The sequence below is a fragment of the Bos grunniens genome, chromosome 2 (assembly GCF_055505025.1).
Source record: "Bos grunniens cultivar Pamir isolate PY7600 chromosome 2, Bosgru_T2T1.0, whole genome shotgun sequence".
Lineage (NCBI taxonomy): Eukaryota > Metazoa > Chordata > Mammalia > Artiodactyla > Bovidae > Bos > Bos grunniens.
Genome location: NC_141166.1, coordinates 108,253,294 through 108,277,096, shown reverse-complemented (window position 1 = coordinate 108,277,096; position 23,803 = coordinate 108,253,294). Strand labels below are relative to the sequence as shown.

At 38.0% G+C, this 23,803-nt stretch overlaps 1 protein-coding gene across 20 annotated transcripts in view; it reads right to left on the bottom strand.

Moving 5' to 3' along the window:
* The window catches only part of B3GALT1 (beta-1,3-galactosyltransferase 1), a 629,012-nt gene that overhangs the window by 307,424 nt on the left and 297,785 nt on the right, over positions 1-23,803 (bottom strand). The gene's annotated exons all lie outside the window — the stretch shown is intronic.

The following is a 23,803-nucleotide window of genomic DNA, read 5'->3' as shown; positions in this document are numbered from 1 at the left end:
CCTTGGTATCTCTAATTCTCTTGAAGAGTTCTCTAGTGTTTCCCATTGTATTGTTTTCCTCTATTTCTTTGCTCTGATCATTGAGGAAGGCTTTCTTATCCCTCCTTGCTGTTCTTTGGAACTCTGCATTCAGATGTTTATATCATTCCTTTTCTCCTTTGCTTTTCTCTTCTCTTTTTTTCACAGCTATTTGTAAGTTCTCCTCAGACAGCCATTTTCCTTTTTTGCATTTCTTTTTCTTCAGGATGGTCTTGCTCCCTGTCTCCTGTACAATGTCACGAACTTCCATCCATAGTTCATCAGGCACTCTGTCTATCAGATCTAGTCCCTTAAATCTATTTCGCACTTTCACTGTATTATCGTTAGGGATTTGATTTAGGTCATACCTGAATGCTCCAGAGCCGCACAGCCCCTAGACCATTCAGGTATGACCTAAATCAAATCCCTTACTATTATACAGTGGAAGTGAGGTGGCAAGAATGCACAGACCTCTACAGAAAGATCTTATGACCTAGATAACTACGATAGTGTGATCACTCACACAGTGTCAGACATCCTGGAATGCGAAGTCAAGTGGACCTTAGGAAGCATCACTATGAATAAAGGTACGTGAGGTGGTGGAGTTCCAGTTAAGCTATTTCAAATCCTAAAAGATAATGCTAGTCCTACACTCAACATGCCAGGAAATTTAGAAAACTCAGCAGTGGCCACAGGACTGGAAAAGGTCAGTTTTCATTCCAATTCCAAAGAAAGGCAATGCCAAATAATGTTCAAACTACCATACAATTGCACTCATCTCACACACTAGTAAAGTAATGCTCAAAATTCTCCAAGGTAGGCTTAACAGTAATTGAACCCTGAACTTCCAGATGTTCAAGCTGGATTTAGAAAAAGGCAGATGAACCAGAGATCCAATTGCCAACATCTGTTGGATCATCAAAAAAGCAACAGAGTTCCAGAAAAACATCTTCTTCTGCTTTAGTGACTACACCAAAGCCTTTGACTGTGTGGATCACAACAAAGTGTGGGAAATTCTTAAAGAAATGGGAATACCAGACTACCTGGCCTGCCTCCTGAGAAATCTGTATGCAGGTCAAGAAGCAGGAGTTAGAACTGGGCATGGAACAACAGATTGTTTCCAAATTGGGAAAGGATTATGTCAAGCCTGTATACTGTCACCATGCTTATTTAACTTATATGCAGAGTACATCATGAGAAACGCTGGGCTGGGTGAAGCACAAGCTGGAATCAAGATTGATGGGAGAAGTATCAATAACCTCAGATACGCAGATGACACCACCCTTATGGCAGAAAGTGAAGAAGAATTAAAGAGTCTCTCGATGAAAGTGAAAAGAGGAGAGTGAAATTTGACTTTAAAGTCAATATTCAGAAAGCTAGGATCATGGCATCAATCCCATCACCTCATGGCAAACAGATGGGGAAACAACAGAAACAGTGACAGACTTTATTTTTGGGGGCTCCAGAATCACTGCAGATGGTGACTGTAGTCATGAAATTAAAAGACACTTGCTCCTTGGAAGAAAAGCTATGACCAATCTAGACAGAGAAGTAAAAAGCAGAGACATTACTTTGCCAACAAAGGTCCGTCTGGTCAAAGCTATGGTTTTTCCAGCAGTCATGTATGGATGTGAGAGTTGGACTACAAGGAAACCTGAGCACTGAAGAATTGATGCTTTTGAACTGGTCCTGGAGAACACTCTTAAGAGTCCCTTGGACTGCAAGGGGATCAAAGCAGTCCATCCTAAAGGAAATCATTCCTGAATATTCATTGCAAGGATTGATTCTGAAGCAGAAACTGATACTCTTGTCACCTGATGCAAAGAACTGGCTCATTGGAAAACACTCTGATGCTGGGAAAGGCTAAAGGCAGTAAGCTTAATGAGACAAGACTTAGTTGTAAGCAAATTAGTCCTACTTTGATTATTTTTGATAGAAAGCGGGAAGACTGATGGAAATTCAATGAAAAATTATAACCAATCTTTATAGATGTTCATTATCTTTGAGGTAATTTTATCTCTTTGTAAACTAATTTTGCATTTTGTGCATTTTGTCAATAATTGAGCTTTCAATTTTTCTCTCATCCCCTTGAAATGAAGTTCCCGAGAACTAAAACCTGACTCTCCAGATTTCTCCAATTGCTACTGCATGTTCTCACTCTACTATCTAAGTACATTTCAAGCCCAACATCTAGAAATCTTGACTGACTGCATTCTGGATTCAAAAACTGGGTTAATAGTTTGTTCCAACCATTAAACTCTGTTTTTCTTGTGTTTCCACAGAAATGAATCTCATAAAATGCCTGAATGATCACACAATATAGAAACCTAACTTAGGCAGGTTTCCTATTTTCAGTTGCATCACTGCCTTCAGCAATGAGACATAACTGCTTATCTGGATGGACCTATTTCCTGGAATAAGAAACTGGTTTGGTAAGATATGGAATGGTGTGCCCCATTTGTTCTTTTCTGCTTTTTCCAATTCATGTTTTCTCACCCTTTGCAGATCCTTTATCTCACAGCTTCTTAATCAAACCTCTGATTTTTAATATACAAAACTTAAAATTTTGAATGGAGAGTGAAATCCACTGACCTAAGGATTGTTTTGGGCTCAGGGTACGTGAAACAGATACACACAAACAAACCCTTCCATCTTCTCCCTCTCCACCAGGACGGGAAAGGTGATTCTTAATCATGAGAGAAAACTCTAGATTCTTACCAACCGAGAGACAGCATTGATAGGAATGTTCGTATCAGTTCAGTTCAGTTGCTCAGTTGTGTCCAACTCTGCCACCCCGTGGACTGCAGCACGCCAGGCCTCCACCAAACCTCACTAAAACAACTCTTACCTTCCATTGGCTTCTCTCTGAATTTATCCTTTCACAGTTTGTTGCCCATAAGAACCTAAACCCCTTTTGTCTTGTCATTTCTCTGAAACTTAATTTTTTTTTATTTTGTTCAGATGCTGTATTAATCTCAAGTCCTAACTACCCCTTTGAGTTATTCATCACTGAGTTCTTCCACATGTATGCATATAACACACATTAATAAGCTCAGCTTTTCTCATATTAAGCTGTTTTTATCAGCCTAATTTCTTGAGCATTAGCTGAAGAACCTAACTGGATAGAAAGAGAAATTTTTATTTCCTTATGATACCAAGTACATTTTTCCAAGTATACTGATATTATCCCAGATGATGTTCAAACTATCTGAAGAAATGCAGAATATTTAATATATATTTAATATATAAATATTTAATATTATATTTATATTTAATATTTAATATATTAAAATGTTATATTTTAATATATATATTAAATATATATATATTTAAATGGACCTTAAAAGTAGAGTAAGGTAAAAGTTATAATATTTCTAAAATTATACTAGGTGCATCATAATATACCCTTTAAAAAACACTTCCTCAGTCTTCTATTAACAACACCCCAGAAAGGGGGGTACTTGATTGCTTTTAACAACAGAAAAATGACATTGACAAGCAAGAGAGAAAGAGGAGAGAGGTGAGAAAAGGGAGCAGGCAGGGAGGGAGGAAGACAGAAGGGGAGAGAGAGAGAGAGAATTTCTTAAATTTCTTCTCAAGCATACCTAATCCTGAAAGTGATGGATAGATCATAGAATTTCCTCCTTAATGTAGAGAAGATTCTCCTTTTGCAACTATTACATGAAGCTTGCAGTCATACGGTAGAAAGAAGAAATGACATGGGAAACCAAAGAAAAGCCTGCTTCTTGCCATGTAAGGGATAGTGGGGGCGGGGGTGGGAAGTAGGAAAAAACAATGATAAAGGCACTAGTGTCAGACTCCTGAGCACTATCTTGCTCCTTTAGCCGATGATGCAGGCGTGTTACAGAAAATTAAGACAACACTAGGAGCAGTTATTTGGAGAAGGCGATAGCAATTGGAGAAGGCGATGACACCCCACTCCAGTACTCTTGCATGGAAAATCCCATGGACGGAAGAGCCTGGTAGGCGAAGAGTCGGACACGACTGAGCGACTTTGCTTTCACTTTTCATTTTCATGCGTTGGAGAAGGAAATGGCAACCCACTCCAGCGTTCTTGCTTGGAGAATCCCAGGGACGGGGGAGCCTGGTGGGCTGCCGTCTATGGGGTCGCATAGAGTCGGACACGACTGAAGCAACTTAGCAGCAGCAGCAGCAAGAGCAGTTATTAGTCTTGACTCCCTGATGCAAAGAACATAGTGTGAGGGCTGCCTCAATCAAGTCATCAGGGTGAGATGGAATAGCCAAGAACAGAGTCCATTCTAGACTCCTGGCTCTTCCCACATGGCAGGGATGCTGACTGAGAGCCTCAAAGAACATGGTGAAACCACAACATGTATTTGAGAGCTGCCCAGGGATCATCCCCGGGCTTTGATACACACAGGAGAGATTAGAGAATGGACGTGCCATTCTCTAACTTCAGCACATGTCCCCGTAGAATGTCCAGAAAGGGCTTGGATGCGTCATTCGTTTGTAGACTCCTGCCAGCACAAGCCCGAGGATCAGCAGGGGCCTGGAGGACCCCGGCTTCCCAAGGTACTAGATCACCTCCCATAGCTCACATACCATCTGAGGAAGAATCAGGAAAAAAGAAAATAGTGAAACTACACAAGTTTTCAAAAAACAGTTAAATTTAGAGAAACTAATTATTGGCTCAGGCTATGTTTCAGTTAATGTTACTATATCTCTACTTGCTACTCCTTGGAGGCTAGTGAAAAGAGATACGAGCCATTTTATAGAATAAAGGCACTGTATTTTTCTGGCACATCTGAGTACACTGTGAGTACATTTATGACCCCACTGCAGTATTAACCACAAAGTCAGTTGCATAATACTTATTACTACTGCTAAAACAATAGCATATCCAGTCTGAAAACCCATGGTAGGCAATGACACTCATTTTTCAGGACCATTTGAAAGGTTTTTTTTGCTCTGGGGTGAGTTTGGAGAGAGTGAAATTCTCACATTGCCTAAAGGAAGAGGATTTTAGCCAGGTTCCAAGATAATTACACTGGTCAACCAGCTCCAGGACATTAACAGCTGCTGTTTTAATCACCAATGAGATGGTTAGTTTCGACAATCTGGGAGGTGGACCAAAGGACGTGGCCTTGGTTCTCCTTTCACTTTTCATCAGTTCAGTGGAGAAAAGCTATCCTTCTGTCCTGATGCTCTCGCTCTGCAGGCTGCTGATAATCTGTGGCAGAGAGGGACCCCTGCACTGTCACCAGGAACACACTTGTCCAGGAGGAAGCACACAGGATTTAACGGTTAACAAACATTAACGTAACGTAGACCTAAGAAATTATTCCTGTCAATCTGATTTGTAGGGCCCACTTGACTCCCAAAGGACAAATTCTTCAATAGAAAGGGTAGCTACCTTCTTGATGGAACAGGTAATTAAGAGGATATGACCTGTGCTTGACCCTTGAGCTGGACCTGGGCAACTGGAGGCTCCCCAGCCCCTCCCCTGCCCTTGCAAGGTACACTTTGCCTAGTGTTCCCACAGGGGGAGCTGTTCCAAGGACACAGCCTTGAGAGTAAGGCGTGCTTGAGACCACCTGCTCTGAATGAATGCATGACTGAACCTAGTTAAGGTGTCTTTCAATCTTTTAAGATTCAGCTGGGCAAGTATGACAATTTACTCATCTTGCGACCACCCAGGAAAAACCTCACAATAAGTTTCTTTGCTTAATGAACCTGCCCCTACCCCTCTGAAGTGGCCTGCCTCTTTCTTTACTTTCTCTTTGCCCTCTGTGTACAGGGACCGGTTTGTAAACTAACACGCTTACGGAAATATTTGGAGTGTGGCTCCTCAAACAATTTGTAGCTCCCTTTATGGTTTTCCCAAAACCTCTGTGTTTCCGAAATTAATGTTCTGATTTAATAGATGTTACATTGGTCCTGCAATATAGCTAGGTCATTACTTTGTTATTCATGACTTTCACTTGATATAATTGCATGAATGGCACAGGAGGCTTGGCAGGGCTGGAAGCAGAAAACACCCAGTTCACAAGAACCATGAGATTTAATGGTGTCCAAATGCATCTGCTTGAGAAATATTCTAAAGCAACAGAAAATCCAGCAGAGATATTTAGCCTCTTTCAGTGCATTCAAGGCAAATACATTTTCTGTGAGTTAAAAACCTCAGTGGAAGAATAAGAGAACGAGTATAAATTGCTGACTAAATTAATAACAGAGCAGTCAGTTGGGCAAGCATGATTCTAATGATTATTGGCAATTCATTCAAACATTTCTAAGGCATAATGAAATGCCCTTAAATATTTTGTATATACCTATACTACAGCACATAATATATTATAGTGAAAGTATTTACTTATATAGTGGTTTCTATTGGTAAATGCAGGAAAGTTTTGGGCTGGACCTATTTTAAAATCCTATTACAGTGTTGGAATTCAATCAATATTATTAAAAGATAACAAATGATCCTTTACTCTGTAGGAATGGAAAACCTTTAAGATGAATTAAATTGAAATACTATGGAATAAATTTAAATGTTTATTAGGATGAAATGTTTTGTAATAAACATAATGTATTTTCTATTGAGCCTAGAATGAGGTGAATGAGGAAGATGAGCATAATTTATAACAAGAGGTTTAAAAAGATCTTTCTGATGGTCTCCCCTCCCCCCTTTTTTAAATGTGAATATGTATCAGTGTCTCTACAGATCTCCCTCTTTAAACTTGAAGCCTCCTCTCATCACTGAAAGGCTGGAAGGCTCCTAGGTAAACCTCTTACTCTATCTTCATCTGGGACCATTAGTATATTCTTCAAACAAGATTACAGAGATTTGATGAACAAAATCCAATCTTTCCCTTCCCACCCAATAAGCTTTTAATCAGTTGAAATGAAACTAATATAATTGAAAAGCAATGACAATTGCAAAATCTTATTAATATAGTGATGTCTATTCAGGCCCAGTGAAGAGTAGTTTGCATTTCTATAGGTGGTTGGGTGGGGAGGGTGCTGGGGCTTCAGTCTCCTTGTAAAGGTAGATAATTTCTCACTAGGGTTAAAATGACCTTTTCCTCAGAGTCCCAAGGCTGGGGAATGACATCAGGAAAGATACCAATAGAGTCGGGCCTTCCCTTCTAAGATTAAGAGAAGGAAATAAGAAGGGGGCAGTTAATGCTCATTAGACAAGAAAAGCCAGAGAAAGGAGACAGTGTTGGATGGATGGACTACTTTTAACGCCTTAGTTTTATTTGAAAGAAACTGAAACAAAGCATGATTCTAAAGGCGTATTTGTTTCAATTTCATCATCTAAAAAGATTACAGGGATTTCTCTGGTGGTCCAGTGGCTAAGAATCCACCTTGCAATGCAGGGGACACAAGTTCAATCCCTGGTGGGGGAACTAAGATCCCACATGCCATGGAGTAACTCAGCTCACATGCCGTCACTATCGAGCCCACACACCACAACTAGAGAGTCCGCACACCACAGTGAGAGATTGTGCATGATGCAACCAAGTTCCCACGTGCCGCAACTAAGACTGGAAGAAGCCAAATTAATAAATAAATATTTAAAAAATGAAAAGATTACACATTTTACTGTCCTCTTACTGTTGTTCAGCCGCCCAGTCATGTCTGACTCTTTGCGACCCCATGAACTACAGCCCTCCAGGTCTCCCTGTCCCTTACCATCTTCTGGAGTTTGTCAGAGTTCACATCCCCTGCTTTGGAGATGCCATCCACCCATCCCATCCTCTGATGCTCTCTTCTCCTTCTGCCCTCAATCTTTCCAGCTATCAGGCTCTTTTCCAATGAGTTAGCTATTTGCATCAGGTGACCAAAATACTGGAGCTTCAGCATCAGCATCAGTCCTTCAATGATTATTCAGGGTTGACTTCCCTTAAGATTGACAGGTTTAGCAATCCTACTGCTGGGCATACGCACTGAGGAAACCAGAAGGGAAAGAGACACGTGTACCCCAATGTTCATCACAGCACTGTTTATAATGGCCAGGACATGGAAGCAACCTAGATGTCCATCAGCAAATGAATGGATAAGAAAGCTGTGGTTACATATACACAATGGAGTATTACTCAGCCATTAAAAAGAATACATTTGAATCAGTTCTAATGAGGTGGATGAAACTGGAGCCTATTATACACAGTGAAGTAAGCCAGAAAGAAAAACACCAATACTGTATACTAACGCATATATATGGAATTTAGAAAGATGCTAACAATAATCCTGTGTACGAGACAGCAAAAGAGACACTGATGTATAGAACAGTCTTATGGACTATGTTGCAGAGGGAGAGGGTGGGAAGATTTGGGAGAATGGCATTGAAACATGTATAATATCATGTATGAAACGAGTTGCCAATCCAGGTTCAATGCACAATACTGGATGCTTGGGGCTAGTGCACTGGGACAACCCAGAGGGATGGTATGGGGAGGGAGGAGGGAGGAGGGTTCAGGATGGGGAACACATGTATACCTGTGGTGGATTCATTTTGATATTTGGCAAAACTAATACAATTTGTAAAGTTTAAAAATAAAAAAAAAAAATTAAAAAAAAAAAGAAAGAAAACTGCTTTAACACTAGTTGCACCTAAAAAAAAAAGATTGACAGGTTTGATCTTCCCATTGCCGTCCAAGGAACTCTCAGGAGTCTACTCCAGCACCATAGTTCAAAATCAGGTTGATTATATTCTTTGCAGCTGAAGATGGAGAAGCTCTATACAGTCAGCAAAAACAAGACCAGGAGCTGACTGTGGCTCAGATCATGACTCCTTACTGCCAAATTCAGACTTAAATTGAAGAAAGTAGGAAAAACCACTGAATGGTCATTCAGGTATGACCTAAATTAAATCCCTTACAATTATACAGTAGAAGTGAAAATATATTCAAGAGATTAGATCTGATAGACAGAGTGCCTGAAGAACTATGGATGGAGGTTTGTAACATAAATAGGAGGTGGTTATCAAAACCATCCCCAAGAAAAAGAAATGCAAAGAGGCAAAATGTTGTCTCAGAAGCGCTTACAAATAACTAAGAAAAGAAGAGATGTGAAAGGCAAATAAAAGGGAAGATATACCCATATGAATGCAGAGTTCCAAAGAAAACCAAGGAGAGATAAAGCCTTCCTCAGTGATCAGTGCAAAGAAATAGAGGAAAAGAAAAGAATGGGAAAACTAGAGATCTCTTCAAGAAAATTAGAGATACCAAGGGAATATTTCATGCAAAGATGAGCCTAATAAGGACAGAAACAGTATAGACCTAACAGAAGCAGAAGGTTTTAACAGGTGGCAGGAATACATAGAACTAATATAAAAAAGATCTTAATGACCCAGATAACCACAATGGTGTGATCACTCACCTAGAGCTAGATATCCTGGAGTGAGATGTCAAGTGGGCCTTAGGAAGCATCACTACAAACAGAGCTAGTGGAGGTGATGGAATTACAGCTGAGCTATTTCAAATCCTAAAAGATGATGCTGTGAAAGTGCTGCATGCAATATGCCAGGAAATTTAGAAAACTCAATAGTGGCCACAGGACTGGAAAAGGTCAGTTTTCATTTGAGTTCCAATCCCAAAGAGAGGCAATGCCAAAGAATGTTCAAATTACTGCACAGTTGCACACATTTCACACGCTAGCAAAGCTAGGCTTCAGCAGTACATTAACCGAAGACTTCCAGATGTTCAAGGTGGATTTAGAAAAGGCAGAAGAACCAGAAATCAAATTGCTAACATCCATTGGGACATAGAAAAAGGAAAAGAATTCCAGAAAAACATCTACTTTTGCTTCATTGACTGTACTAAAGCCTTTGCCTGTGTGGATCACAAAAAAACTGTAGAAAATTCTTCAAGAGATGGGAATACCAGACCACCCTCACTGCCTCCTAAGAATTCTGTATGCAGGTCAGGAAGCAACAGTTAGAAGCAGACATGGAACAACGGACTGGTTCCAAATTGGGAAAGGAGTATGTCAAGGCTATTGTCACCTTGTTTATTTAACTTACATGCACAGTACACCATGTGAAATGTCGGGGTGAATGAAACACAAGCTGGAATCAAGATTGCAGAGAGAAATATCAATAACCTCAGATATGCAGATAACATCACCCTTATGAAAGAAAGTAGAGGAACTAAAGAGCCTCTTGATGAAAGTGAAAGAGGAGAGTGAAAAAGCTGTCTTAAAATTCAACATTCAAAAAATGAAGATCATGACATCCAGTCCCATCACTTCATGGCAATTAGATGTAGAAAGAATGGAAACAGTGACAGACTTTATTTTCTTGGGCTCCAAAATCACTGCTGATGGTGACCACAGCCATGAAATTAAAAGACACTTGCTCCTTGGAAGAAGAGCTATGACTAACCTAGATACCATATTAAAAAGCAGAGACATTACTTTACCACCAAAGGTCCATATAGTCAAAGCTATGGTTTTTCCAGTGGTCATGTGTGGATGTGAGAGTTGGACCATAAAGAAAGCTGAGCGCCGAAGGATTGACGCTTTTGAACTGCGGTGTCAGAGAAGATTCTTGAGGGTCCCTTGGACTTCAAGGAGATCAAACCAGTCCATCCTAAATGAACTCAATCCTGAATATTCATTGGGAGGACTGATGCTGAAGTTGAAGTTCCAATATTTAGCCACCTGATGTGAAGAGCTGACTCAATGGAAAAGACCCTGATCCTGGGAAAGACTGAAGACAAGGGGAGAAGGTGATGACAGAGCATGAGGTGGTTGGATGGCCTCAATGGACTCAATGGACGTGAGTGTGACAAGCTCTTGGAGACGGTGAAGAATGGGGAAGCCTGGCGTGCTGTGGTCTGTCAACACAACAACTGAACGACAGTTCATTGAACAACTGCTGAACAATATCAGCAGCAACTGAACAACAATAACAACAGTTTGAAGGCATCAATACTTTGGCGCTCTGCCTTCTTTACGGTCCAGCTCTCATAACCACACGTGATCACTGGGAAGTCCATACCCTTGACTATACGGACCTTTGTCGGCAGATTGATACCTCTGCTTTTCAACACACTGTCTAGGTTTGTCATAGCTTTCCTCCTAAGAAGCAACTGTCTTCTGATTTCATGGCTGTAGTTACAACCTGCAGTGATTTTAGAGCCCAAGAAGAGAAAATCTATCACGCTTCCATCTTTTCCCCTTCTATTAGCCATGAAGTAATGAAGCCGGATACCATTATCTTAGTTTTTTTAATATTTAGTTTTATCTTTCTTAAGCCCATTTATGGCTTACCATAAGGCTTGACAGGCTGAGAAAGAATTTGCAATATAATACTGAGAAACTACATGAAAATACATTTCTTTTAGTCAACACCCTGTTTCCTCAAATTGTAAAGTTGACTCAAGAAGGTTTGAAAATTGTGAAGAACTGATCTAACTTGTTCCTTTTAACAATTTAAGTTCAGTTAAAACAATTCAGGTCCACTATTTTTCAATCATGTACTATCAGTCATTTATGTAAGGTTAGGAACTTGAAGGAAAAGAAACAATATATACAAAAAATTGCCTAGCCTTGCCCTTTACGAGTTAGTTTTCAACAACATATTATGTAAAGGCTATAGGAACTTGAAAGATAGAGATATTAAATTCTAATCTCTGACCTCTATGAGTGGAAGAGACAAAGAAAGCAATCATTACGATAAAACAGGATAAGCACTATGATAAAATAAGCCCAAGGTACTGTAGCACCAGGAAAAAAAGAATTTCCAATGCAAATAAATTCTTTCTTTTCTCAGCAGTGCATCAAATGTCCAGCTACAACAGTTTGTATGAAAACCTCCCTATTTTTGAAGACTTTAACCCAGAGGTTATCAATTCTTACTGAGCAACAGCATCACTTGAGAACATTTTGAAAACATACCTATATATCTAGACTGTTCCAGCTAGAGAGATTTCTAGAGATTTAATTGCTTTTTAGGGTTAGAGACAGAACACCAATATTTAAAAGATAAGAACAAAATACAAGTCCCCAACTGATTCTGCTGCATGGTTAAGGCTGAGAACCACTTCTGTCCAGATTTCTCTGGTTATTATGCAAAATTTTAGAATAGTTCAGGGCAATGGTTGCTTTCTACAAAATTTCATTTTAAGACAAGAAAAGATTGAAAATAGGGTTCTGAAACCAAAATTGGGGTCACAGGGTTAAACAAATTCAGCATAGGCCATGTAACATTAGCAGAGGAAGGCAAAGTCGAGCTGCAAATTAAATTCATTCTTTGAAGACTTATTAGTAGGCAAAGAAAGTCAATGAGCAATGTAGAAAATGATTTAAGCCCGCCGCTGCCATTTTATCTAGGGGCAAGCTCTGTCAAAGACTATTTAGTGCTTCGCCCTATTACCACAAACTTATCACCATCTGTTCCTTTTGTACATCCCTCTCTTTTGGCTGAAAGGAAATGCTTCCCACTATATTATTAGGTTTCTTATTATACACATTCCATCCTGTGGCTTGAATATCATAGTTGTACAAGAAAAAAGCAGCATTTTTGCCCTCCAGATGTCCCCATAACTCTCAGTACTTGATTTTCAACTTCTGGGAATTCCTTGAAACATATTCAAATGAGAAAAAAGATTATGTTAAAGATTATGAGTATACCTACATGCTGACCTAGGCTATTTTGTTTCTCCACCTCCATCAGGATACCTGTTGTGATTTTAAGAGTAGTCTTATTAGAACATCTGATTTCAGTTGCTTTGTTTGCTGGAGAAAATATGTTTATTACCAAAGCTGAAGATATCTGTGCTTCATTTTCAAATATGAGCTTTTTTCTCCCTTGAAAAATGGCAAGGAAAATTTTGCTTGAATATACTGATACAAACAGGAAAAATCTTGACTTAATGCTTATTTAGACATCATTCTGGTGGCATTTTAAAATTCAATTTCTCATCAGAGAAATAATGGTAATGGAGAGAATGCAGATTCAGAGGACTCACATAAATATTACAACCTATTGCCACCATAGCATTTTAATTTGTCCTTGGATAAACTTAGAATTTTTCATTAACTAAGTTTTCACATCTGTAGTTGTATCAAATCTTCCTCATTTCATTGAGATAATTTGATTATGTTCTCTTTGCCAGGGAGGTAGGCCAAGTAATATCTGAATGGCCCCTTCCATAACTCAATGTTGTGCTTTATAAGCATACAGGACTGATTACTCACATGCTAATATAATGCTCAAAACTCATAAAAAGAGAAACAACTGATTCACTAGTATTTCTATTGCTTGAAATCTATAGCAGATAACATGACAAAATGGGCAGAAAGAGGAATATGTTTCAAACCAAAGAATAAGACAAATCTGGGAAAAATTTGTCGGGTTTGCTTAAAATTAAGATAAGCAACCTACCTAAAAAAGAATTCAAAAGTTGTCCACTCAACAGGAAACAAATGGATAAACACAGTGAGAACTCTGAGATGGTCTTACTCATTTGAGATGTACCGAAGTACCACACAGAATTTATACTGAACTGAAAAATACACTTGCAGGATTCAACAGCAGAGTGGATGAAGTAGAAGAATGAATTAGTGAAGTGGAAGAAAAAGCAATGGAAATCACCTGGATAGAGCAAAACAGGTTTTTTTTTTAAAGTGATGATATCTTAAAGGAACTGTGGGACAACATGAAATGAAATAATTATTGCCTTATACTGGTCCCAGAAGGAAAAGAGAGAGAAGAGGCCAGAAAAATTATTTGAAGAAATAATGGTAGAAAACTTCCTTAATATGGGGAACGAAACAGTTATCCAGATCCAGGAAGCACAGAAAACCCCAAACAAAATGAACTCCATGAGAACCAGATCAAAACACATTAAAAATTAAATGGCAAAAGTTAAGAAGATAGAATATTTTTTAAAATAGTACATCAGTATTTATTTATTTTTATTATAGTTTCTTTACAATACTGTGTTAGTTTCAGGTATACAATAAAGTGATTCAGTTATATAATATATAGAATACATTTGCATATATGTGTGTATGTGTGCATGCTCAGTCACGTCCAACTCTTTGTGACGCCATGGACTGTAGCCCACCAGGCTCCTCTGCCCATAGGATTTATCAGGCAGGAATACTGGAGTGGGTTACCATTTCCTTCTCCAGGGGATCTTCCTGACCCAGGGATTGAACCCACATCTCCTGTGTCCCCTGTGTCTCCCATCATTAAACCAGCCTTAAAAAAAATGTTAAAGCAACTTCTCTAAACTGAAAAGAAGAGGCACTAATTAATAAGAAAATATACAAAAGTAAAACTCTTACTGGAAAAGGCAAATATACATTAAAAGTAGTGGATCAATCACTTATAAGCCAAGTATGAAGCTTGAAATTCAAAAATAGTAAATGAAACTAAAATTATATAGAATAGTTAAGAAAGCATAAAATAAAATATGTAAGAGCTGTTATCAAGAACATAAAATGTGGGTAGGGGAGTAAAAATGTAAATTTTAGTACATATTAAAAGTTAAGTTGTGATCAACTTGAAAGAGAACGCCATATACATAGGATGGTTATGTGAACCTCATGGTAACCACACACACACACAATCACACACACATACACACAAATTTATAGAAAATATATAGAAGAGAATGAAACAGAAATCTCAATATTACACTAAGGAAAGTCAGTAAACCATAAGAGAAGAGAGAAAGAGAAGGACTACAAAAACAGCTCCAAAAACAATGAACAAAATGGCAATAATTATATCCTTATTAATAATTACCTTAAATTTAAATGGAGTAAATTTACCAATCAAAAGATATACAGTGGCTGAATGTATGTTGCCTATATATTTAAGAGACAGAGGTCAGAAAAAGGACACACACAGACTAAATGTGAGAAGATGGGAAAATACATTCCATACCAATATAAATGAAAAGAAAGCTGGTACAGCTATGCTCATATTAGACAAAACAGACATTAAAACAAAGACTGTAATAAAGGACAAAAAAGGGTAGCATATAATGATAAAGCGGTCAATCCAGCAAGAAGCTTCATCATTTAAAAATGTATATGAAACCGTTTGAGCACCAAGATATATAAATCAAATATTAATGTACCTATTGGGAGAAATTAAAAGCAATACAATAATAGTAGGGGACTTCAAGCTCCCACTTAAAACAATACATAGATCATCCAGACAGAAAATCAATAAAGAAACATTGTCTTTACATGACACATTAAACTAGATGAACAAGAGACATATATATATAGAACATTCTACGTAAAGGAGCAGGTTACACATTCTTCTCAACTTCACATGGAACATTCTCCAGGATGGATCACAAGTTAGGCCCCAAAACATGTCTCAATAAATTCTAGTATCTTTTCCAATCACCATAGTGTAAAACTAGATATCAATTATAAAATGAAAACTGTAAAAACCATATAAACATGAAGATTAAACAACATGCTGCTGAACAACCAATAGGTCACCAAGGAAATCAAAGGAAGAGTCACAAAAAACCTACAGACGAATGAAAACCAAAAATACGACATTTCAAAATGTACAGAACGCAGTAAAAGCAATTCTAAGGGGAAAGTTCATAGTCATCAGGCCTACCTCAAGTAACAAGAAAAGTCTCATATAAGAAATCTAAATTTATGACTAAGAGAACTAGAAAAAGGAAAACAAAAGGAAATAATAAAGGTCAGAGTAGAAATAAGTAAAAGGCTAAATAGACAGAAAATGAAAAATGAAACTAAGACCTGGTTCTTTGAGAATATAAATAAGACACAGCTACACTAACCAAGTTAAAGAAGATAGAGGGCTTAATAAACTTAAAAAACCTCAGAAATGAAAGAGGAGAAGTTACAACTCACACCACAGAAATGCAAAGGATCATAAGAGAATACTATGAACTCATATGTCAACGAATTAAGACAACCAGGAAGAAATTTCTAAAAACATGCAATCTGCCAAGACTGAATTCTGAAGAAATAGAAAACTCAAATAGCCTGATTACTAGTAAGGAGACTGAATCAGTGATCAAAAATCTTCCAACAAACAAAAGTCAAGGACCAAATGGCTTCACCGGTGAACTCTTGCACACATTCAAAGATGATTTGATATCTATTTCTCAAACTCTTCCAAAATAGAGAATAAAAATCATAAAACCATCTCAATATATGCAGAAAAAGCACTTAACAAAATTCACCAACCATTTTTGCTAAAATGTCTCAACAATGGTGTATAGAAGGAATGTGCCTCAATGAAAAGCCATATATGACAACCCACAGCTAACATCATACTCAAGAGTGAAAAGCTTAAAGTTTTTTCTCTAAAATAGGAACACTACAAAGATGCTCACTCTTGCCACTTCTATTCAACATAGTACTGGAAGCCCTAGCCACAGCAATTAGCCGGGCACTCAAATTGGAAAGGAAGAAGTAAAACCATCACTATTAGCAAATGACATGATACTACATAAAGCAAACCTTACAGACTTCACCAAAAAAACTGTCAGAACTAGCAAATTTAGCAGAGTCATAGATACAAAATCATTATGGCATTTTTATGCACTAATAATGAACTCTCAGAAAGGCATTTTTAAAAAATTTTCATTTACAACTTCATCAAAAAGAATAAAATACCTAGGAGTAAATTTAATCAAAGAAGTGAAAGATCTGTACATTAAAAACTATATGATGCTAATGAAAGAAACCGGACACACAAAAAAGTGGCAAGATATTCTGTGCTTGTGGATTTGAAGAATTAATATTAAAATGTCCATATTTTCTAAAGCAATCTACAGATTCAACATAATCCCTATCAAATGCCAATGGCATATTTCACAAAAGCGGAATAAATAATTCTAAAATTTGTATAAAACCACAAAAGACTCCAAATAGCATCACCCCCAAAAAAAGTCTTAAGAAAGAACAAAGCTAGAGGTTTCCTGCACTCACATTTTAAACTATACTACAAGGATTTAGTAAACAATACAGTATGCTATTAACACATAGCCCAACATGGAATTAAGAGTCAGAAATAAACACACTCATATATAACAATTAATCTATGAAAAAGAAATGAACAATGGAAAAATAACAGTCTCTCAATAAATAGTACTGGGAAAATTTGGACAGAAACATTAAAAAAAAAAAAAAAAAAACTAGACCACTATCTTACATCACTTACAAATACTAACCCAAAATGAATTAAAGACTTGAGTGTTAGACATGAAACAATAAAAAATTTCTAGATGAAGACATAGATGGTAACATTCATGACATCTGTGTTAGTTTTTATGGTTCTGACTCCAAAAGAAAGGGAAACAAAACCAAAAAATAATAGATGGGATTCTATCAAACTAAAAAGCTTCTGCACAGTAAATGAAACCATCATTAAAATGAAAAGGCAACTTACTGAATGGGAGAATATATTTGCCAACCCTATATCTGGTATGGAATTAATATCCAAAATATGTAAAGAACTTATACAACTCAACAACAACAAAACTAATCCAATTAAAAACCAGGCTGCTGCTGCTGCTAAGTCACTTCAGTCGTGTCCGACTCTGTGCGACCCCATAGACAGCAGACCAGCAGGCTCCCCCGTCTCTGGGATTCTCCAGTCAAGAATACTGGAGTGGGTTGCCATTTCCTTCTCCAATGCATGAAAGTGAAAAGTGAAAAGTGAAAGTGAAGTCGCTCAGTCATGTCTGACTCTGTGCAACCCCATGGACTGCTGCCTACCAGGCTCCTCCGTCCATGGGATTTTCCAGGCAAGAGTACTGGAGAAAAACCAGGCAGAAAACCCAAATAGACAATTTTTAATAGGACATACACACAGCCAAGAGGCACATGAAAAGATGTTCAACATCTCAAATTACTAGGGAAATGTGAATCAAAATGAATGAGACATCACATTATACATATTAGAATGGCTGGTCAGGTCCATGAATCAAGGAAAATTGGAAGTGGTCAAACAAGAGATGGCAAGAGTGAATGTTGACATTCTAGGAATCAGCGAACTGAAATGGACTGGAATGGGTGAATTTAACTCAGATGACCATTATATCTACTACTGTCGGCAGGAATCCCTCAGAAGAAACGGAGTGGGCATCATGGTCAACAAAAGAGTCCGACATGCAGTACTTGGATGCAATCTCAAAAAAGACAGAATGATCTCTGTTCGTTTCCAAGGCAAACCATTCAATATCACAGTAATCCAAGTCTATGCCCCAACCAGTAACACTGAAGAAGCTGAAGTTGAACGGTTCTATGAAGACCTAACAAGACCTTTTAGAACTAACACCCAAAAAAGATGTCCTTTTCATTATAGGGGACTGGAATGCAAAAGTAGGAAGTAAAGAAACACCTGGAGTAACAGGCAAATTTGGCCTTGGAATATGGAATGAAGCAGGGCAAAGACTAATAGTTTTGCCAAGAAAATGCACTGGTCATAACAAACACCCTCTTCCAACAACACAAGAGAAGACTCTATACATGGACATCACCAGATGGTCAACACCGAAATCAGATTGATTATATTCTTTGCAGCCAAAGATGGAGAAGCTCTATACAGTCAATAAAAACAAGACCAGGAGCTGACTGTGGCTCAGATCATGAACTCCTTATTGTCAAATTGCACTTAAATTGAAGAAAGTAGGGAAAACCACTAGACCATTCAGGTATGACCTAAATCAAATCCCTTATGATTATACAGTGGAAGTGAGAAATAGATTTAAGGGCCTAGATCTGATAGATAGAGTGCCTGATGAACTATGGAATGAGGTTCGGGACATTGTACAGGAGACAGGGATCAAGACCATCCCCATGGAAAAGAAATGCAAAAAAGCAAAATGGCTGTCTGGGGAGGCCTTACAAATAGCTGTGAAAAGAAGAGAAGCGAAAAGCAAAGGAGAAAAGGAAAGATATAAACATCTGAATGCAGAGTTCCAAAGAATAGCAAAAAAAGATAAGAAAGCCTTCTTCAGCGACCAATGCAAAGAAATAGAGGAAAACGACAGAATGGGAAAGACTAGGGATCTCTTCAAGAAAATCAGAGATACCAAAGGAACATTTCATACAAAGATGAGCTCGATAAAGGACAGAAATGGTATGGACCTAAAAGAAGCAGAAGATATTAAGAAGAGATGGCAAGAATACACAGAAGAACTGTACAAAAAAGATCTTCATGACCCAGATAATCACGATGGTGTGATCACTGACCTAGAGCTAGACATCGTGGAATGTGAAGTCAAGTGGGCCTTAGAAAGCATCACTACGAACAAAGCTAGTGGAGGTGATGGAATTCCAATGGAGCTATTTCAAATCCTGAAAGATGATGCTGTGAAAGTGCTGCACTCAATATGCCAGCAAATTTGGAAAACTCAGCAGTGGCCACAGGACTGGAAAAGGTCAGTTTTCATTCCAATGCCAAAGAAAGGCAATGCCAAAGAATGCTCAAACTACTGCACAATTGCACTCATCTCACACGCTAGTAAAGTAATGCTCAAAATTCTCCAAGCCAGGCTTCAGCAATACGTGAACCATGAACTTCCTGATGTTTAAGCTGGTTTTAGAAAAGGCAGAGGAACCAGAGATCAAATTGCCAACATCTGCTGGATCACGGAAAAAGCAAGAGAGTTCCAGAAAAACATCAATTTCTGCTTTATTGACTATGCCAAAGTCTTTGACTATGTGGATCACCATAAACTGTGGAAACTTCTGAAAGAGATGGGAATACCAGACCATCTGATCTGCCTCTTGAGAAATTTGTATGCAGGTCAGGAAGCAACAGTTAGAACTGGACATGGAACAACAGACTGGTTCCAAATAGGAAAAGGAGTTCGTCAAGGCTGTATATTGTCACCCTGTTTATTTAACTTATATGCAGAGTACATCATGAGAAACGCTGGACTGGAAGAAACACAAACTGGAATCAAGATTGCCAGGAGAAATCTCAATAACCTCAGATATGCAGATGACACCACCCTTATGACAGAAAGTGAAGAGGAACTCAAAAGCCTCTTGATGAAAGTGAAAGTGGAGAGTGAAAAAGTTGGCTAAAAGCTCAACATTCAGAAAACGAAGATCATGGCATCCGGTCCCACCATTTCATGGGAAATAGATAGGGAAACAGTGGAAACAGTGTCAGACTTTATTTTTCTGGGCTCCAAAATCACTACAGATGGTGACTGCAGCCATGAAATTAAAAGACGCTTACTCCTTGGAAGGAAAATTATGACCAACCTAGGTAGCATATTCAAAAGCAGAGACATTACCTGGCCAACAAAGGTCCGTCTAGTCAAGGCTATGGTTTTTCCTGTGGTCATGTATGGCTGTGAGAGTTGGACTGTGAAGAAAGCTGAGCGCCGAAGAATTGATGCTTTTGAACTGTGGTGTTGGAGAAGACTCTTGAGAGTCCTTTGGACTACAAGGAGATCCAACCAGTCCATTCTGAAGGAGATTAGCCCTGGGATTTCTTTGGAAGGAATGATGCTAAAGCTGAACTCCAGTACTTTGACCACCTCATGCGAAGAGTTGACTCATTGGACAAGACTCTGATGCTGGGAGGGATTGGGGGCAGGAGGAGAAGGGGACAACAGAGGATGAGATGGTTGGATGGCATCACTGACTCGATGGACATGAGTCTCCGTGAACTCCGGGAGTTGGTGATGGACAGGGAGGCCTGGTGTGCTGCGATTCATGGGGTCGCAAAGAGTCGGACACAACTGAGCGACTGATCTGATCTGATTATCAAAAGACCAATAACAAGAGTTGGAAAGGATATGGAAGAGAATGCTCACACTGCTGGTGGGACTGTAATTCATGCAAAATATGTAGGACCTATAGGAAATTCATTTTAATGACCGCAATCCCTGAAGCCATAATCCATATGAAGAAATACTGCTATGCTATGTACAAATCAGATATATGATTGAGCTTTTAAAGAAGTACAGGTGAGTAAGGAAAAGGAACATATTTCTTAGGAAAGATACCATGAAGCACAGTTAAGTGAATAACATATATGGATTGATTACTGAAAGCAATGCCTTATTGCTCCACCATTCTAAAGCTTCAGAACATGGTTCTGGCACTTTATACTGATGTTGATGGTGAAAATAAAAACAAGTGTGCTTGTTTTAATTAATATATCACTATTAATTTAGTCTGAGCTTTCCATTTTGTAAATAAGTATCCTGAGAAACAAAGAAGGACCTTTTTCAATGTAACTGACATTCTTTTGCTATTGTATAGTCACTAAGTTGTATCCTTCTCTTTGCGACCTCATAGATGGTAGACCACAGGCTCCTCTGTCCATGGGATTTCCCAGGCAAGAATACTGGAGTGGGTTGTCATTTCCTCCTCCAGGGAATTTCTTGACTCAGGGATCAAACCCTCATCTCCTGTGTCTCCTGCATTGGCAGATGGATTTTCTTTTTACCACTGCATCACCTGGGAAGGATAGGTATCATCATACAAATTCAGGAAGAGGATTTTCATTTATGGTGTTTATTACAAGTACAAGATTATGTAGAGATAATTACAGAAGATTGCAGGGGTAACTGAAAGACAGAGATACACAAATATATATTTCATGTGTATCCTAGAAATTAAAAACATGAACTCCTGTTTTTGAAATATCTGGGAAGCCATGAAAGTTATAATAATGATAATAAAATTATTTATTACATTGGTTTACCCATCTTTGTTCTTTGTATGTGGCAGATATATATGAGTGAGATAATTGAGTAAGCCTAGAGATGAGCCCTGGGTGTTCTTTGGAAGGACTGATGCTAAAGCTGAAAGTCCAGTACTTTGGCCACCTCATGCGAAGAGTTGACTCATTGGAAAAGACTCTGATGCTGGGAGGGATTGGGGGCAGGAGGGGAAGGGGATGACAGAGGATGAGATGGCTGGATGGCATCATCAACTCGATGGATGTGAGTCTGAGTGAACTCCAGGAGTTGGTGATGGACAGGGAGGCCTGGCATGCTGCGATTCATGGGGTAGCAAAGAGTCAGACATGACTGAGCGACTAAACTGAACTGAACTGAACAGACTGTCTATTTAAAACTTCAATTAAGAGGTGATTTGGAGAAAGGCATTGTTAGTTTTGTGTTTCAGAAAGTCATTTCATAGTATCTGTCATGATATTCTCATATACAAGATAGAGATGTATGAGCAGAATAATAATCTGGTTAAGCAGATGTAAAGCTGGTTGAACCACTGTATGAAGAGTGTGAGATTAGTGGCTCAGTTTTACGTTGGCAAGAAGACCTCTGTTGGTGTGCCAAAGAGCTCTGTACTCGGCTATGTCTCACTGAACACTATTATGAATGACTTGTATGAAGACATAAAGGCAATACTGTCATATTTGCAGATCTCACATATCTAAAAACTGTAAAACAACCAAGATCTAAGTAAACTGACAGGCTGGCGTGATGGGCTGCCAATGACAGAAGTGCATCGGCTTCTCAGAGAGACCATATTCAAGCTTAAACCAAGAAAGCAGTCAGCTTTTAACAATCTAATCTGTGATGTAAAAAGAATAAAAGCAATGCTAACAATGCCAATTTTTATTTAAGCCCTTATTATGTATAGGTACACTTCTACATGTTTTCCTGTACGTTTAGTCCTTAAAAAAGGGCAGTGAGAGAGTTTCATTCCTACTTTACAGATGACAAAACCAAGGTCAAGGGAAGGAAAGTTACTTTCTGTAAGTCACAGAGCTTACAGAGTTCTACTCTAAGTAGATAAGAGGCAAGGATACAGCCTGGGGCATCTAATTCAAGAAGCACTATGTCACAAATCCTATACTTCGCTTTCAAAAAAAAAAAAAAAGAAAACTTAGCACAGGTTGCTAAGGGTGACATTTTTAACAGCCCATAAGTGAAAATTTTCTTTGACAGAGAGTTCAACATGAGGCATCAGTATTGCCAGAATGGTTAATGGCATCTCCAGCAGCATATATCTAGAACAAGACAGATAACATTCTTGTTCTTCCATATGGTGTCATCCTGCTTCAAACTCACTCATGATCTAACTTTATGTGCCCTGAATTTCCTGCTTTTATATTGACACAGATAAAGAAACTTAACACATTAACAAACAATAATATAAAACAAAATATAGCATAATTTGAGCTCAAAATATATACTTTTAAAAATTGAGCAATATTTCAATAAATCACATTGATAATAAAGTGAAATCGAAACCTGTAAATAGTCCATTTATTTATTTTTTCAATCACATTAATGTACAAATACCACATAGCCTATTGAGCCAAAGTCATTTGGGTGAACTGGAACAATTTTCATGTTTCTCAAACAGCCAGACTTTCCTTTGACAATTATTTCATTTGATTATACAGTTTCTAATTTTCCTTTTTAATTGAATGCTACCAGTTCACTGATACTAAGAAAAAAGGAGTTGGACCTACATTTAGTGGATTTCAATCCACTCTGAATAGCTCTTAATAATTTTAATAGATTTTAGTTTTGAATTTAAATTTATGGTTAGATTGCTTAATTCTCCACCATCTACTTTTTGAAGCTTTATTTAAATGCTAAATACCCTATATATTGTTAATACAGTATTACTACATAAATTAAAAGCTTATATTTTATGGCACCAATATAGAAATTTATATGTTTTCTCTAATATTCTGAGGACTGATGAAATTCAAGTTTTTATTCTATAAGTAAAATAATGTTTGGAAGCAAATTCATAAAGATTCTAGAAGCAAAATAAAATTCAAGTAATCCTTTCAACTAGGAAGTTGTACTACATTCCACTTTGCTTCTCTTATATA